This window comes from Triticum aestivum, chromosome 2D (assembly GCF_018294505.1).
Source record: "Triticum aestivum cultivar Chinese Spring chromosome 2D, IWGSC CS RefSeq v2.1, whole genome shotgun sequence".
Lineage (NCBI taxonomy): Eukaryota > Viridiplantae > Streptophyta > Magnoliopsida > Poales > Poaceae > Triticum > Triticum aestivum.
Window position 1 is genome coordinate 651067987 of NC_057799.1, and position 18361 is coordinate 651086347.

At 44.9% G+C, this 18361-nt stretch overlaps 1 pseudogene; it reads left to right on the plus strand.

Moving 5' to 3' along the window:
• The first annotated feature begins 546 nt into the window (after window positions 1-546).
• LOC123056188 (receptor-like serine/threonine-protein kinase SD1-8) lies at window positions 547-3150 on the plus strand (annotated as a pseudogene).
• The last annotated feature ends 15211 nt before the right edge of the window (window positions 3151-18361 follow it).

Genomic DNA, 18361 nt, shown 5'->3' on the forward strand with positions numbered 1-18361 from the left:
TTTTTGATGGTTTTCGGACAATGAACAATACACTAGGCGGCATGCAGACGGATTGGCCGGTGAGATAATGCATGCGGATGAAGCAGGGATTGGCGACATGCGGCGACGCAACGAACTAGGCGACACGAGCAGTCACACGCGTGCAAGAGGGTATATATCATATCACTGTTTCAAATAGCCCGCTATAGCTCCGCTATAACACGCTATAGCGTTTACAAAAGGTCTTGCGCTAAGGGATTTTGGTCCAAACAAATGAACAAACATTTTAAATAGCGCGCTATAACTCCGCTATAGCATTTGGAAGAGGTCCACCGCTAAGATGCTTAACGCGCGCGGAGAACAGCAAGCTAGCACACGCGACGTGCTACGCACCAACTACCTTGCCATGCACAGGTACGTGGTGGCTAGCTGCTGCATGGGCGGGTAAAAAGGGCGCTGGTTGTGAAGCGTGCGCGTGCGCGTGCGGGAGGGTGCGCTCCGAAACCACGAACCAGCGCAGCGGCGCTCTCTAGCGAAGTCCATGTTAGTATAGCTTCCAACTCAACCATGGCCGTCATAAGGGACAACGGTAGCCTCGAGCTCATCGATGCCTCTAATCCATCGATACTTATTGGCAAAGCATAGAGCATCCCACAAACACCTTGCTTCCAGGGTCCAAGCTCAGGCTGAACAAAACCACAGGTGTGGGCCAGAAGCTTGTTCCTTGGAAAAACAGCGCGGACCCATCTCCTGGGTGGGAGTTGTTCTCTCTAGAAACTTCCATGGTCCCCAACGGGGCGGCATAGTTGTTAATTCGGTGGAATGAATCTGTAAATTACTGGAGCAGTGGCCCTTGGAACAGGAAAAACTTCGACTCTTTGTCAGAGTACTGGTCGGACCATCACATGTACGACTTCCAGTTCGTCAACGACGCCACAAAAAGCTACTTGTACTACTCGGTGAAGGATGATACGGTAGTCTCGCGGGTCATCATTGACGTGGGCGGACAGTTCAAGCTGTGTCAAGGAAGATGTGTTGACTTACAGCACTGGAACTTGATCCTTGTCCTGCCAGGGACGCAGTACGAAGTGTATGCGCTCTGTGGGGCATACAGCACCTGCAGTGACGATCCCCTGCCGTACTGCAACTGTGTCAAGGGGTTCAGCCCGAAGGTTCTGAGTGACTGGGACCTTCAGGATTATAGTGGCGGGTGCAAGAGGAACACACCATTGCAGTGCCAGACCAACTCGACTTCTGCACCGACTCAGTCTGATAAGTTTTATGTCATGGAAGATGTGTTGCTACCTGATGACGCTCAACGCTCATGGTCTCCTTCAAGTTCCCAGGAATGTGAGCTGGCTTGTTTGAATAGTTGCAATTGCACTGCTTACAATTACAATGACACTGTGTGCCTTGTTTGGTATGGTGACCTGGTTAACCGAAAAACATACATGGGAGGCACACTCCTCCTCAGGCTTGCAGCATCTGAGCTACCAGATCAACAGAGGGGGGAAACAAAGATAATTGGCTCACTTGTTGGTGGAGTTGCTGCAGTTTTGGTAATCCTTGCAATTATGTTGTTCTTCCTATCCCCGGCGTGCCTCAGAGTCAGAACTTTTCGGATATCCAAGACTGCTGGAGGCACACCGACTGACTTCGGGTACAATGATCTGCTGGGTGATATTCAAAGCATCGATTCACTTCTTCTTGATCTGTCAACACTAAGAGTTGCTACAAATGACTTCGGCCAAGGAAATATGCTTCGCAAAGGAGGTTTTGGGATGGTTCACAAGGTACAAACCATGCCATATGTACAATTTATCAACTTTATATATATTTACTAATGAGTATGTATCCTGTCTTGCATAGGGAGTCCTACCTGACGGTAAACAAATAGCAGTGAAAAGGCTATGTAAGAGTTCTAGACAAGGAATAGGGGAGCTGAAAAGTGAACTTGTCCTGGTTGCTAAGCTTCGCCACAGGAATCTTGTGAGCCTCATCGCGGTTGTTTGGAAGCTCAAGAGAAAATACTTGTTATGAATTTATGCCAAACAGAAGCCTTGATACCATTCTTTTTGGTATTACTTCTTCACTATTGATTTCTCAGAAAGAAATTTTTCACTGCCGCCAAGCTTAAATAGAAGTAGTACAAATGCCACCAAATTTTCACTATAAGAGTGAAAATTTTGATAGGAGTAGCCAAGCTTCAATAGGAGTGGTACAAATGCCACCATATTTTCACCGTGGCCAAGCTTCAATAGGAGTGGTACAAAATGCCACCATATTTTCATTGCAATGCTGATACTTCTTGTTTGAATGCAGATTCTGAGAAACGCAAAGACCTAGATTGGGGAAGGAGGTTCAAGATTATCAGTGGAGTTGCTAAGGGGTTACAATATCTCCACGAAGATTCTCCAGTGAAGATAGTTCACCAGGACCTGAAACCAAGCAACGTTTTGTTGGACTTTGATTACAACCCTAAGATTTCTGATTTTGGCTTAGCAAAGATATTTGGAGGGAATCAATCAAAAGATGTCACAAGCCGTATCGCCGGGACATAGTAAGAAGTGTCATAATTTCATAGTTAAAGGCATCAAAGTAGAAGTTATAATAACAGCTATCTTCTTCTTGCAGCGGATACATGTCTCCTGAATATGCCGTGCATGGTCAGTTCTCAATGAAGTCGGACACATTCAGCTTTGGTCTTTTGGTTTTAGAGATTGTCACAGGAAGAAGAAACAATGGCTCCTGCCACTCCGAGAAATATGTTTATCTTGTAAATCTTGTAAGTACTTAAGAACCAATGCTAGTAAATTCGGTGCACATAGCTGAATCCCCATTATAAGATCTGAACAATTTACCAATTTGGTGCAGGTATGGGAGCACTGGACTAGGGGAAGTATCATAGAGTTGATCGATCCATCCCTTACCGACCATCCTTCTCACGTGGACCAGGTGCTGAAGTGTTTCCAAATCGGGCTGCTGTGTGTGCAGAACAGACCTGAGAATAGGCCGACAATGTCATCAGTGAATGCCATGCTTAGCAGCCACAATGCTCGTCTCCCTTCTGTTTCCGTGCCAGCCTTCTGTGAAGGATTGAATGCATACAGTGATAATCCAAAAGGGGCGTCATCAAATGGCATAACCATCACAAAGCTTGTGCCAAGATGAGGCTTGAAGCATTCGCTGAATAAAATTCTACTAGTGTTACTTTACAATTGTTTTTAGAGATCAACTTGATGTATCATGTGCGTCTGACATTCGGTATTGAATTCCAAAGTAGGTGATTGAATATGGCTTCTGTTTTGCAGCTGAACATTCTCAACTACTCGAAATTGCAGCCATTTGTTCCTTCAATATTTGATTTTTTTTTTAAATCAGGTAGGTGCGAATATGTGGTGTGTTGGACTTCATTTGGCATTGGATGTCTTACGATTGGTGATCTGGGGCTATCATCATGGGGATAAATTTAGCAGCCTTACCATTTTCACTTGCACTTAAGACAAGGATTTTATATGGATCCTTGTCTTACAATTGTTCTAAAATTAGCATTTTTTTGTAAAATTTCACTTGCACTTAAGACTAGGATTTTATATGGATCTTGTTTGTTTTCCATGGTGCAGAGTACACCTAATTTTCTGCTGATGGACAGACATATTTAGTGCTGTCATTGATAGCTTGGATTTAAAAGAGATCGAGTTACCTCATCAAAATTTTATTTGAAATAAAACAATATTGAGATGATTGATATTTAGAGCAAAAAATCCCATGAAACCTAGATAGAACCCTTTGTAATCGTACCTCACTGATGGATTGATCAACGCGCTGTTGGATCATGTACGGGATCGACAGGTGGACACACGCACACGCACGCACGCACGCACACACCTGAACCTTGCAAAGTTCAGATGGTTAAGGAGCAACTCTTATTGCTTCCGGTCGAGTGAAGATAACCCAAACAAGCCTCTAAAAGGATTATTTTTCATATTGACAAGTGACAGTAAATTTCCTCACGTAATATAAATGTTTCATTACCAAATTTCACTCACCAAAGGCGCTTCACTCCACGGCAACGACGCAAGAAAAGAGTCTTGATGACGCACAAGTACAGGGGATCAATCGTAGTCATTTCGATAAGTAAGAGTGTCGAACCCAATAAGGGAGCGGAAGGAAATGGTAAGCGGTTTTCGGCAAGGTATTCGCTTCAAATACTGGAAGTAATGGTAATAGATAGTTTTGTGGTACGATAATTCGTAACAAGTAACAATTAACAATAGTAACAAAGGTGCGCCAACGTGGCCCAATACTGTTTATAGCAAAGGAAAACATGGTAAGTTCTCTTATATCAAGAAAAGTGTTCTCAAGGATACATGAGAATTCTCGTCTAGTCAGGTTCATCGTGTTTAGTTGATTCGTGTTCGCTATTTCGATAATTTATATGTGGGTGGACCGGTGCTGCAGTGTTGTTCTTACTTGAACAAGCAACCCACGTATGATTACCCCCATCGAGTATCCGCAACTATCCAAGAAGAATTAAGATAAATCTAACCATAGCATGAAACATATGGATCCAAATCAGCCCCTTATGAAATAACGCATAAATTAGGATTGAAGTTTCTGTCACTCTCGCAACCCACCATCTACTTATTACTTGCCAATGCCTTCCCCTAGGCCCAAATATGGTGAAGTGTCATGTAGTCGATTTTCACACGACACCACTAGAGGACAGGCAACATACATATCATCAAAATATCGGACGAATACCAACTTCACATGATTACTTATAACAAGACTTCTCCCATGTCCTCAAGAACCAAAGTAACTACTCACATATCATATTCATGTTCAAGATCAAAGGGGTATTGAATATGCTTAAGGATCTGAACATATTATCTTCCACCAAATAAAGCAACTAGCATCAACTACAAGATGTAATCAGCACTACTAGCAACCCACAGGTACCAATCTGAGATTTTGAGACAAAGATTGAATACAAGAGATGAACTAGGATTTGAGTGGAGATGGTGCTGGTGAAGATGTTGATGAAGATTGTTCCTCCCGCGATGAGAGGGTTGTTGGTGATGTCGATGGCTTCGATTTCCCCCTTCCAGAAAGAAGTGTCCCCAGTGGAATCGCTCCGCTTGAGAGCAAAAGTGCTCCTGCCCAGGTTCTGCCTCGAGACGGTGGCGCTTCGTCCCGAATGTCGTCCTCTTATAATTTTCTAGGTCAAAACCCTTCATATAGCAGAAGATAGGTATCCGAGGCTTGTTGTGGGCCACACAAGGCATCAGGGCGCGCTTAGGTGGTGGTCGTGCCTTGTTGCCTTGTGAGAAGTAGGTGACCCCCCTCTGGTATTTCTTGGTTCCTGTATTTTTGATATATTCAATAAAAAAACTTCGTGAAGTTTCAGGTCATTTGGAGGTCCGTGGAATAGATATCTCTGTTGTAGCTCTTTTAGGTCCATAATTCGAGCTACCGGTAATCTCTCCCTCCATGTAAATCTTGCAAATTAAGAAAGAAAATGCATTATAATTGCGTCATAAAGTGAAATAATGACCAAAAATCTTGGCTAGATGGTAATAGGACATAGAGAAAGACATGGGTTTTACTCAGGTCCGGGCCCTCTCGAAGAGATAAAAGCCTACGTCCTGCTATTGTTATATTGATTGTGATGGGATACAAAGTACATTATAATCTGCCGCGAGATCGTATGAGTGAGTTCTGACCTGCCTCTACAGACTAAACCCCTCAGCTTATATAGGCACCGAGGGTATCTAAGATTACAAGTACGTGGGCTACATCTAGGGATAAACATGCAGATCAATTTACTATGCCTTGAAGTATACGCCAAGTCTTCGAAGGGTTCCATCTTGAGTACGCCAAGGGCCACAGCTTGCGTGGCCCATTCTTTGGTTGTTGGTGGGTCCTTAGTCCGGCCCATGCATGGCAGGCCGACGTGGTGAGCACCCCATAATCCAAGACACCGTCAAGATGCCCGAAGGATCTTCGGTCAGTGAGCATATTATTAATTTGGCGGGCTATTGTGATATACATGCTGCTCTGAAATTTGGTATTCCAGCGACACTTTGAACTGACATAGTTTTTTTTTGCGAGAAAAACTGACATAGTTGTTGTTTTAACACCCCCCCCCCCTCTTACAACAAGTTTATCATGCATTACAACATGATGGGAACGAACAAGACTACAGATGAGTTGTTCGCTATGGTCAAGACAACTGAGGTGGAAATCCAGAAGAATACTAATCAAGTGTTATTGGTGAACAAGACAGACATATTCAAAAAGAAAGGCAAGTCCAAAAAGAAATGTAATAATGGTGCCAGTTCGTCCGTGTCCCAGAAAAGGAACAAGGGCAGAGCTATTACTAAGACAGAATGTTTCTACCTCAAGGCTAAATGACACTGGATGAGGAATTGCAAGAAGTAGCTGGACCAGCCGAACTCGCCCTGCCCCTTCGGCTAGACTTCCTCTCATCTCGCGTGAAGCGAGACATATCTGCACCTATGAGACAGAGCGTGCACTTGTCTGGCAGCATCTAGTTGGTTGGCCCAGTATAGACCTATCGCTTGGTTCATTTGTTGGTTTTCATTTTGTTTTGTTCTCCTTTTTAGTTTTGTTCATGTTATCTAAATATTTCAAATACATATACTCCAGAGATTAATTTAGTTTAATTTTTAAATGGGTTCATGCATATAAAAATAATAATGCAGTTTAAAAACAAAATGTTTTGCATTTTGGAAAATGTTCATAGATTTCAAATAAATGTTCTGACATCTTATAAGTATTCCTGATATTTATAAAATGTTCATGTGTTTCAAACAATTGCAGGTGGTATGTTCCAAAATATTTACACAACGAAAATCAACGTTTGTAGAATTTTTAGAAAACATTTCATACTATTAAAATATTTGTCACATTCGAAATATACAATGTAAACACTGTTCATAATTGTTTTTAGAAATTCTGTACCACGACAAACATGCTCGTGACAATTAAAGAAAAAATCATGTCATCTATAATTGTCTAAAAATTTATTATGTGCCACTAAAAAAAGTTCGTAACATTTTTAAAAATATTTGCGCAATGTAAAAATAATGTTCACGTAGTTTGAACAAAAATGTGTTGTACCATTTTAAAAAAGCACAAGGTGTATTGGAAAATATTTTGCATGTACTCAAGAAAGTTTCAACCATGAATTTGAAAAAAATATTTTTCATGTATAGGAAAAATGTTCAATGTGTATAAAAAAATATTGCGCATGCATACAAAAAAAGTTGTACATCAAGTATTAAGATAAGTCGACATGTAGCTTCCCAAAACAGTTTAGTGGAACTAAAGTATTGGATCGTCCTACTAGCCTCGTGCAGAGCTGATAGCTTGTCATATAGGGGAGCTCCTATTTGACGCTCTCTCGCAAACAGTAGATCACGCTGGAATAAAAAAAGATGTGATGCCAAGAATCAAATGCTAGATCCGCTGCTTACGAGCATATGACTCAAACCAGTTGAGCTAGCTAGCTTTCCTGATCACAGAACATTGCAAAACATTAAGAAAAGTCAAACGCCTATCCGAATTTTTTTTGAAAATTCGAACACATTTTTTTTTCAAAAACAAAACGTGTATGTTTTATCAAACACGAACATTATTAGTTTTTTTTTTACAAATTTAGAGAAAACTCAAACATTTTTCAACACACAAACGAATTTTGGATACGGGAACGTATTTTTTAGAACCGAAACATTTTTTAAACAACCAAAAAAACTGAACAGGAACAATTTTTCAAAATCTCAAAACAAAACTTGGAAATACAAACAACTTTTGCACGCGAACATTTTTTGAAACACTAGAACAAAATTCGGAAAAACAAACATTTTTTAAATTTGCAAACAATTTTGGAAACTGACTATTTTTTGGAACTCCGAACAAAACTTGTAAATATGAACATTTTTTGAAATTTCCAACAAATTTTGGAACGGGAACATTTTTTTCAATCTCCCAAACAAATTTATGGAATTACAAACATTTTTTTAATTTGTGAACGAAATTTGAAAACATGAACATTTTATAAAATTTGTGAACAAATTTGGAAAGCTGGAACACCTGTTGAAATTCCTAAACATTTCTGAATGCAAAACAATTTTGAAAACATGGACAATTTTGAAATAGGAACATTTACTGAAACTCACGAACAATAATTGAAAAAACAAACATTTTTCTTAAATTGGCGAACAAATTTTGCAAAGTTGTGAAATTTTGAAAAAAAATAAAGAAAAGAAACAGAAACGAAAAAAGAAAAGAAACAGAAAAGGAAAAAATGAAATAAAAAAAATAATATAAAGCCATAAAGAACTAGAAAAAAGATACAGGAAAAAACCAGGTTCAGGGAACCTTCTAGAAGGTTCCCAAAACCGGCTGGATGCACTATGTATAAGTGGGCCGGCCCATGTCTGTCGCTTGCTGAGCTGCTCTGTACGATCGCTCGACAGTTCGCCGCAGCGAGCGGCGAATAGGATTTTCCAAGATATAGCCCTGGTGGAGAAAAATGGCTAAGAGCATGGTATAAAAATCGGCTTGTAGCCTTAATTGGCCTGGCCCATTAATTCGAGGGTTTTGTGGGAGCGTCTGTCTGTATATCGCTTGCCATGAGCTAGAAGCTCACCTCGCCTACACACCTTGTATTGGGTGATAGTCTCCATCAGCATCAGCTGCTGCCCAAAATTTGGATCACATCAACAGCTACAACGAAACAACAGTTTTGCTAAATTTCAGTCGACTGAAACTTGATTATGTCTCAGTCAATGCTATATTCATGAGATCTTACGTTCAGATATGTGCAAAATTATCTTTCTATTTTTTTTTCTTGCATATTATGTCACTTGACTGAGACTCGGTTAAGTCTTAGTCGACTGAGACCTAGTGACCCACCAAAGAATTGCTAGACAGCAAAGCAGCGAGCGGAGCATATACGACAAGGAAATACAACATCAGCGAGCGGAGCAGAGCGCCTGGCAACTACGGCAACAGGGTCTGACTACGTAGTATTTATTATCTTGAAAATCATTAAGCACAAACTATGTGAACAATTCTGTTCGTATACTACAACATTTTCAGTGAATGATATAACATTTTGAAACACTAAAACGAAAGGTGAACATTCATCTAACCTATTCTTGTGGGTCATTTTGGCAAATGAATAAACTGAAATAATTAACTATCATTTTCTTCTGACATGAGAAGCAATGTTTGTCATTCAAAATTGCTCGACAAAGAGGAATGCATTTTAGGATAATGTTTGAGATCAACACAATTTCAGCATCTTAGTACAACGAAGTGAATAGTAATGTCCTATGGAATCCGGAAAAGTCAAATATAAAAAAGGCCAGATATACAGTCAACGAAAACGAAGAAAGAAAGAGAATAACTCCTGCATGTTGCATGCATCAACGGATCAACCTTATAGCATCACGCTCATTGCAGGAAACAAAACCCCTTATAGAATCACGTCGTCCTTGGAAGGCAGACGACTGTACAAGTTGAGGAGCAGGTTGGTCCTGCCTCGGAACCGCGGCGGCCGGAGGAAGTACAACCCCACCGCCATGGTCAACAACCGGAATGGAGTCAAGTACAGTACGACGGGCATCACCAGCGATAATGCAATGAAGACGGGCGTCAACCTGGGGTCGTGCCAGTGGAGCAGTGACTCCACGCGCTCCCCCTGCGCAGCCAGGTCGCCGACAACCGTCTGCACCATCCCACAGAGGCTCCGCAGCCGCTCATACCTCAGCCTCACGATGTCGTCTGGCTTGGATGTCGGGAACGTGTCGAATTCCTCGTCCAGTTCGTCATGGTACGCCACATCATTGTACCACCGGAACATTGCATCTATGTGCGGTGGCTGCAGTCCACCGAACTCCTCGTCCAGCTCGTTCGGGTGCGCGAGCTCCACGCGTGACAGCATCGTGTCTATGTGTGGAGCTCCACGTGTCCGCCTGAAGTAGTTCCACGCCCCCATAATAATCATGCACAGGAACACGACGGGTAAGATCAATTCCGGGCAGCACACCAGCTTCAGGAACACCACGTGCACCAAAATCGTCGTCATTGGGTTCTTCCACTTGCAGATGCCGTCGAACCATTTGCCCACGGCGACGCCGCCAGAGAAGAGCAAGGTGATCCGGTAGAAGTTGGCCTTGCTCCGGCGCAGGCTGAACATGTACGATTCCACGTCGAGCACGTACGCCACCACCTCCCTCCGCAGTGGTGGGTTGTACCTGGCAAGCTGTGAGGCCACCATCCCCATCGCCTGGAACCGGAGGTAGTCCCGCTCCAGCACGGAGATGGGGTTGGTGTGGTGCATCTTGGGGAGCAGTGGTTTGCCGTACATGGCCAGCATTTTGGCCCACGACTTGCAGGTGAACCGGACGGCGAGGTGGAGCTCCCCGCTCTTATTCAGCCCCGACAGGCTGAACCGGACAGGCTGATTTTGCTTAACCTACCGTTAATTTGATTCACATTTGTGTATTTTGATTGGATAGTGGTACGTGATTAGGTGTGCACGGTCTTGCCCCCATAGCCATAGGTCTTTTTTTGCACTACTGCTTTCCCGTCATGTATTCTTTTTGTCATGCTCGCTGTATCCTCCAATTTCAGTTGCTCTATTGGTGTTGCTCGCTGTATCCTTTCAGTTGCTACAGTTAAGCCCTTATTTTACCTTTTTCTCTTATCTTTGATGTTTATCAATAATCTAAAAGGAGAACTTCGGACACAGGGTGTGAGCTAAACACGATGCTAGAGTCCGACTAGTACTCGCGTCTGAGTAGTACCCCAGACCTTGTAACACAACGAAAAGCAAAGCAATACAAAGAAGTATTCAACAGGACCGACAAGGTCCTGTGGCCATCACATTGATTTGTTTCCTTTCGTCAAGTTACTTCAGAGTTCCGACGCCGGCGTCAACATAAATCGATCGGAGCGATTAGAGCACTAGCAAGCCAGCTTCACGTACGAGAGGTTGGTTACGGCGGTGCACGTACTAGCTAGCTATTGTTCATCAATCAAGCTACTAGGCTGTGTGCTTGCTAGCTTTGCACACGCGTGTTGCTCCGGTTACTGGTAATTTGATCTACTGATCAAAAGCCAACAATTGATATCAGAGCCTCTACGATCTATGATGACGGAAAGCGACAAGGAGTCGGTCAAGTCCGGCAACGGCGGTTTCAAGGCGAACAAGAACGGCGACAAGGTGAAGAAGGGTGGCAAGTCAGTAACTAGTGGTGGCGGAACGGGCGGCGCCAACGTACAGGCGCATCGCAACATCCCCATCCAGTACCCGATGCTCACCGACGCCAACTACGACGTGTGGGCGGTGAAGATGAAGATTATTCTTCGAACCCTTCGAGTGTGGGAGGCCATCACGGACGACGACATTGACACTACTAGAAAAAGGCCTGTTAGTGACGCACCTATTTTTGCCACTAATGGCGCACTATTGGTGCGCCACTATAATGCGCCATTACTATGCCTAGAAGTGCGCCATTACTAGGTGCGCCATTACTAACAATTTTTTTTCAAAAAAAAATTCAGAATTTTTTTCTTAATCTCGGGTCACTATGGCTTAATCTCAAGTCAACATGCTTAATCAAGTCAAATCACACTCCATGGTCCAACTTCCCGAAAGGTCACCCATCCTCACACTACTCCAGCCTGAGCACACTTAACTTCGCAATTCTATCCAACCCCAGCACCAGCTCACTTAACAGGCGCTTGTTGATATATTTATCATATTAATCCTATTAAACCTTGTTGATGTCTAGGACTTTGTTCATGTTCATGAGTGTGATGAAATTTTGAAAAAATATTTCAAACTTCCCCGTCATATTACGTATCATATTTTGAACTTTTTTTCAAAAAAAATTCAAAACCAATTTCTTTTTCTGTTACTAGTGGCGCACCTAGCAAATGGTGCGCCATTACTAACTTTCAATTTTTTTCTGTTTTCCCCCTCTAGATCTTATAAGCCCCGTATCTTTTATTCTATTAGGTTTTTGGGGATTCTAAAAATCTTCAACGGGGTTCCCCCTATTGAATTCGGATGTAACTTTTTGAGTAGATGATTTTTCATATAAAAAACTTTTTAATCCGAGTTCGTATGCAAAAGTTATGCCCATTTTACAAATTCCAGAGAGATTTTGCAAATAAAGTCGAAATTTATATTTGTAAATTTTCCCAACAACTAGACCACATATGGTGCAAAGCTCACTTAACATGCATTTGGTGCAAACCTCGAGGAGACTGAGATTGTGGAGAAGTTTTTCAGTTCGGTGACTGGTAAATTCACGTACATCATCGGCACGCTCGAGCAGCTTTACGACATCGACGACATGACCATAACGGAGGCGATCGGACGCTTGCGGACGTGGGAAGAGAATGCTCGTGGTTGTCGGAAAGGCAAAGGAGGAGGTAATGACCAACTCATGTACTCGCGCGCAGATTGGGAGTCCCCAAGTAGCAAAGGAAGGCGCAACGTTGGCGAAGGCTCAAGCAACGTGAAGCGTGGCGGACAAACCGAAGAAGGCAAAGAAAAAGGCAAGCCATAAGGTCGTGGTAACGCGGACCAATCTAAAGAGCGGAAGCCACCGAACTTGGATATGTCCGAGGTCAAGTGCTATAACTGCAACGAGATGGGTCACTTTGCGAAGGATTGTCCGGAGCCTAACAAGAGAGAGATCAAGGCAAATTTGGCGAAGTAGGAAGACGAACGTCCAGGTCTTCTGATGGCCGAAGTTTGTGATCTCGTGGAGCCTAACAAGCAGGAGATCAAGGCAAATTTGGCAAACCAGGAAGACGAACGTCCAGGTCTTTTGATGGCCGAAGTTTGTGATCTCGTCCATACGATGGTTGTGAAACCAAACCGGAAGGTGCTACTTCATGAGAAAAAAATAACACCAAAGTTATCCGGAAGCCAAAACGTGTCGTGGTATCTAGACACAGGTGCCAGTAACCACATGACGGGGTGCAAGGAGAAGTTCCTCGAGCTAGAATATGATGTTCAAGGCTCAGTCAAGTTCGGTGATGGTTCAAATGTGGAGATTTGCGGGCAAAGTTCTGTCCTCTTCGAGGGTCTCACGGGAGAACATCGCATACTCACCGGAGTGTACTACATCCCACGGCTTCGCAACAACATCATATCGACGATCTTCGACAACCTCCGAAACGTGCTAGCGCGTGTGAATCGCACGCGGAACATGCTCTATATTCTCAACCTTGATCAATCTCAACCGGAGTGTTGAATCGCCAAGAGTGATGATGATTCGTGGTTATGGCATGCTAGATTTGGACACGTTAACTTCTACGCCTTGAAGAAGATGTCGAAGATGGAGATGGTATCTGGGATGCCGTTTATCGACCATGTTGATCGAGTATGTGATGGGTGCTTGGTTGGAAAACAGCACCGCAGGTCGTTCCCTGCTCAGTCTACCTATCGTGCAAGTGATGCACTCGAGCTGCTCCATGGTGATCTATGTGGCCCTATCACCCCAGCAACTCACGGAGGAAAGAAGTATTTCTTCCTAGTGGTAGACGACTACTCGAGATATATGTGGGTCGTTCTCCTACGATCTACAGATGAGGCGTTCGAAGCGTTCAAGAAGCTGAAAGCTGCTACGGAGATGGAACACAAGCTGAAGGTTCGCGCTCTAAGGACAGATCGCGGCGGAGAGTTTACGTCGAACGAGTTCAATGACTACTGCGAGAATATTGGCATAAAAAGGTTCCTCACGGCATCTTATACGCCACAGCAGAACGGGGTTGTTGAAAGGCGCAATCGAACTGTCGTTGACATGGTGAGGAGTTTACTCAAGAGCAAGAACTTGCTGGGGACATTTTGGGGAGAAGCTGTCTCGACGGCGGTCTATCTTCTCAATCGGGCTCCAACGAAGGCGGTGATCGGCAAGACTCCGTATGAAGCAATTTACGGACGTAAGCCAAATGTGTCTCATCTACGGACGTTCGGGTGTGTGGCGCATGTGAAGACGGCGGAGCCGCATCTCTCAAAGCTTGCTGAACGTAGCACCAAGATGGTGTTCATCGGATACGAGAGGAGTTCTGGCACCAAGGCATACCGCTTCTACGATCCACGAACCAAGCGTCTACGGATTTCGTGCGACGTCGTGTTTGAAGAAAACCAAGCGTGGAATTGGAGCGCAGCAGCCAACGATGCTCCAAACAGTAATATATCCACATTTGAATTTCCAGCTGATGATGATGCAGGGGAGGACGTCCAAGTGGTTGGCAAAAGGCACAACCAAGGTGACCGCAATGGCAATGATCACCATGGTGCCGACACCGACGACGACGCGCATGGGTCGCAAGGTGATAGCGACAATGACGCACATGACACAGACGGAGATCTCGACAACGAGGCGCATACTGACGCTGACAATCAAGATGATGGACACGGTCACGACGACTACGCCGACGACGAGGATGCCAACGATCCGGCATCTACCACGCCCGAGATTCAACGGTCTTCCTCAAGTGCATCGACGCCGACACAATTTGTGTCGCCCCCTTCGCAAGCCACAATGGATTCTTTCGGGCCTCGTCGCTACAAGACCCTCAAGAAAGTCTACAAGTACGCAAAGCCAGTTACGCTTGAGTACTCCGATTTGTGTTTACTCGGAGTTGAGGAGCCGGCGAACTTCGTAGAGGCGAGCAAAAGTTCAACTTTTACGCATGCCATGGATGAGGAGATGAAGGCGATCGAGAGCAATGGTACGTGGGCTTTGGTAACCCGACCTCCGAACCAAAAGGCCATAGGTTTGAAGTGAGTTTACAAGTTAAAGAAGGACACGAAGGGTGCCATTGTGAAGAAAGGCGAAGATGAAAAAGTTTACAAGCTCAAGAAGGCACTTTACGGGCTGAAGCTAGCACCAAGCACTACAGGAAACAGCTAATTTGCCGTCAGGGGGCGTCTTTGCCGTCAGCTTTTCATCGGGTAGACGGCAAAGAAAATATAACGGTAAAATAAACTTTGCCGTCTCCCCAAAAAACACAGACAGCAAAAGAGCTCACTTTGCCGTCTGCAAAAAAAAGACAGACGGCAAAGAATCTTTGTCGTCTGCCTTTTTTTCTACAGACGACAAAGAGCTCAGTTTGCCGTTTGTAACAAAAAAAGCAGACAGTAAAGTGTTTGCCGTCTGCGTTTATATTTACAGACGGCAAAATGAACACACGCCACGGATCGATGACATGGCACGATCCACGCCGCCCGCCTATCTCACCACGCGCGCGATCCGCTGTGCCGACTTCTCTCTCACCACGCGCGCTTGACACACCCACCCGTTGGCCCACCACCCAGTCCACCCGTCCATTATCCTCTCCCCTCCTGGCCCACCACCCACCCCACGTCTAGTATCCACTTCTCTCGATCTGGCAATGGAGGGAACCGCGTGCTCCTCCGGCCGCGCACCCGAGCTTCCCGGCTACCGGACCCAGCCCCGTGCCGCGGCGCCAGGACGACCCTCCGCCGGCCGGCCCCAGCTTCATCACCGGTCGCCTCCGGCCCCTCACTCGCAGCCACGGCGCGCCCTCCGGATCCCTCGCCGGACTCTTCCTCGCTGCCCCTCGCCGGACTCCACCTCGCCGCCCCTCGCCGGACTCCGCCGCGGCCGCTCCTTGCCGTTCCCCGCCGCGGCCTCCCGTCGCCCGACCCCGTCGCCGCCGAGCCTCCCTAACCTCCTCCTCTCCGCCCCTCGACGTACTACGCCGCGGCCGTCACTCAATGGGACCCGTCGCAGCCATCCCTCGTCAGACCCCACCGTGGCCGCTCCTCGCAGAACCCCGCCGTGCCTGAGCTGCCCCTCACCAGACCCCATCGCGCCTGAGCCTCGCCAACCTCCTCCTCTCTGCCCCGAGCACTAGAGCTCCCCCGGCAGTGTCAGCGGTTGCCGGAGTTGGCTACTCCGGCGACCACCAAAGCAGCAACCGCCCTCCTCTCTGCTTCCCTTCTTCCCGAGCTCACCGCAGCAGCAGAGGCCACCCTCGGAACGCTTGAATTGACGTTTTTTTTAAAATAGAAAACAATCTTTGTCGTCTGTAGTTTAGTCTTGTTCATGGCAAAGAAAACGTTTTGACTGACGGCAAAGACCGCATTATTTGCCGTCTGTTATTTATAAGGCTGACGGCGAAGCAGATTTGGCTGACGGCAAAGTCTTTGCCATCTTCTTGATAAAAAGTTGACGGCAAAGTATTCTTTGCCGACTTTGTCTTTGCCGTCTGAGTTTGCCGTCTGCTTCCTGACGGCAAACTCTTTGCCGTCTAGATTTGGGTCTTTGCCGTCTGTGATCCACAGACGGCAAATTACCTGTTTCCTGTAGTGAAGAGCTTGGAATTCAAAGTCAGACCGAAGTATGGTCTCGCGCGGGTTCAAAAGTTATCCCCTGAACGATCCGAAAGATAGTCTATCAAGCACCAAAAAACAGGTGAAGGTTGAAGACGCGACCAAGGAGGAGCGTTGGCGTCAAGCTATGGATGAGCTAACGGTAGTAAAGTCGGTCCCTAAAATGCTACGAAGAACGGCAAAAGCAATGCCAAGGAAATTCGCAATGAGTAATAGTCATCGCATTTGGGATTCAGGTCGCGCCGAGGATGTCGTGTTTAGAGGGGTGAATGTGAGCTAAACACGATGCTAGAGTCCGACTAGTACTCGCGTCCGAATAGTACTCCAGGTAGTAACCGACTAGGTTTGCTCATAGGTATGTTCAGCATATATATATGTGTACCCCAGACCTTGTAACACAACGAAAAGCAAAGCAATACAAAGAAGTATTCAACAGGACCAAAATCGATCGGAGCGATTAGAGCACTAGCAAGCCAGCTTCACGTACGAGAGGTTGGTTACGGCGGTGCACGTACTAGCTAGCTATTGTTCATCAATCAAGTTACTAGGCTGTGTGCTTGCTAGCTTTGCACACGCGTGTTGCTCCGGTTACTGGTAAATTGATCTACTGATCAAAAGCCAACACAGGGAAGTTGAATTTCTCGCCATGGTTGGATTTCACATGAAAACAAAAGACAGGACGATGAGTAACAATTCCACTTGGTTGCATATTGCAATCTTTTCATATACCTATTGGTCTTCAGAGCCAGCCGAATTTTCAAATATTACGCATTAGTATCTCAACCAACCTGTTTCAGCAGATTGCACATATTATTGGCTTCAATTTTCAGAAAGACCAGTAGTATTATTATTACATACAATTAGGGCTAATATAAGACTATTGATTTGAGGATGATTTTTGCAATAAATATTTTAGGAATTCAGGAAAAATTTAGTACGTCATATGATCCACACAATTGTTTTTCTTATTCGTCGATTTTACATATTTTTTTATGCACATCTCAATAGGTATTTGTAGAAAATGTTCCGCAGCAACGCGCGGGGTATTATCTAGTATAAATAATACATACTCCCTACTCCAGTCGCACGATGCATATTGGTTTAGCCATTATATAATTATAAATTAAGTACTACTAGTAATTAACAAACGACTAATCAAATGGCATGGTATATTTGTTTGGGTTTATTTGAGAACTTCTAGCGATGTGCGTTCACTGGAAGAAGACGTTCCGTCCAATACGGAGGCATCTATGATGACTTTGTCAATCTCAAGATGATATGCCAGCTACGTCTCTCACAAATGCTCATATGAGGAAGGTGTGCGTGCATGCATTTATAGCCATCAGTGTATGCTCGTGTATGAGTGACTTCGCTTTTACTGTGTTAAAAAAAGGTTCGGTTTAAAAATTTGTTGCATGTAAATAGGGATATGGGATGCTCTTTATTTGTCCACATATATCTGGCCGAAACTGCTCGGCAGCTACATCGAGGAATCCATCAAAAATATCATCAGCGAGCAACTGGCGCTATACAAGGTCGCGCGTGCTAGTGCAGGCTGCAACATGGAGGTGGCATAATTGATCGTGGACGAGAACGCCGACAGCTGTGCGTCATTGACACCGCCAACTGTACTTCGTTGGTGTCGGTACGACGACGAGGCCACCCTTTCACAACCATCATTGACCTTACGTCCACTAGGGACGGACCAGTCGAGGACTCCGACGAGGAGGAGTATGTCATGGGAGACGGCGTGGCCTCAAGTCCCAAGTGGGCCGGCCGGTATCCTATGTCCTACTCTTCCTCACCAATGACCGCACCTTTACAACTTTACTTCACGGGTCTCATCTCCGCCAGACATGGACACGACCGTCTGACATGGGCACGAAGGCGAACAACAAGGACTTGGAAAACATGTGCCGTCGTATATTTAGACTACGTTTATGTCTAGTCGCTTTTGTTTAATAA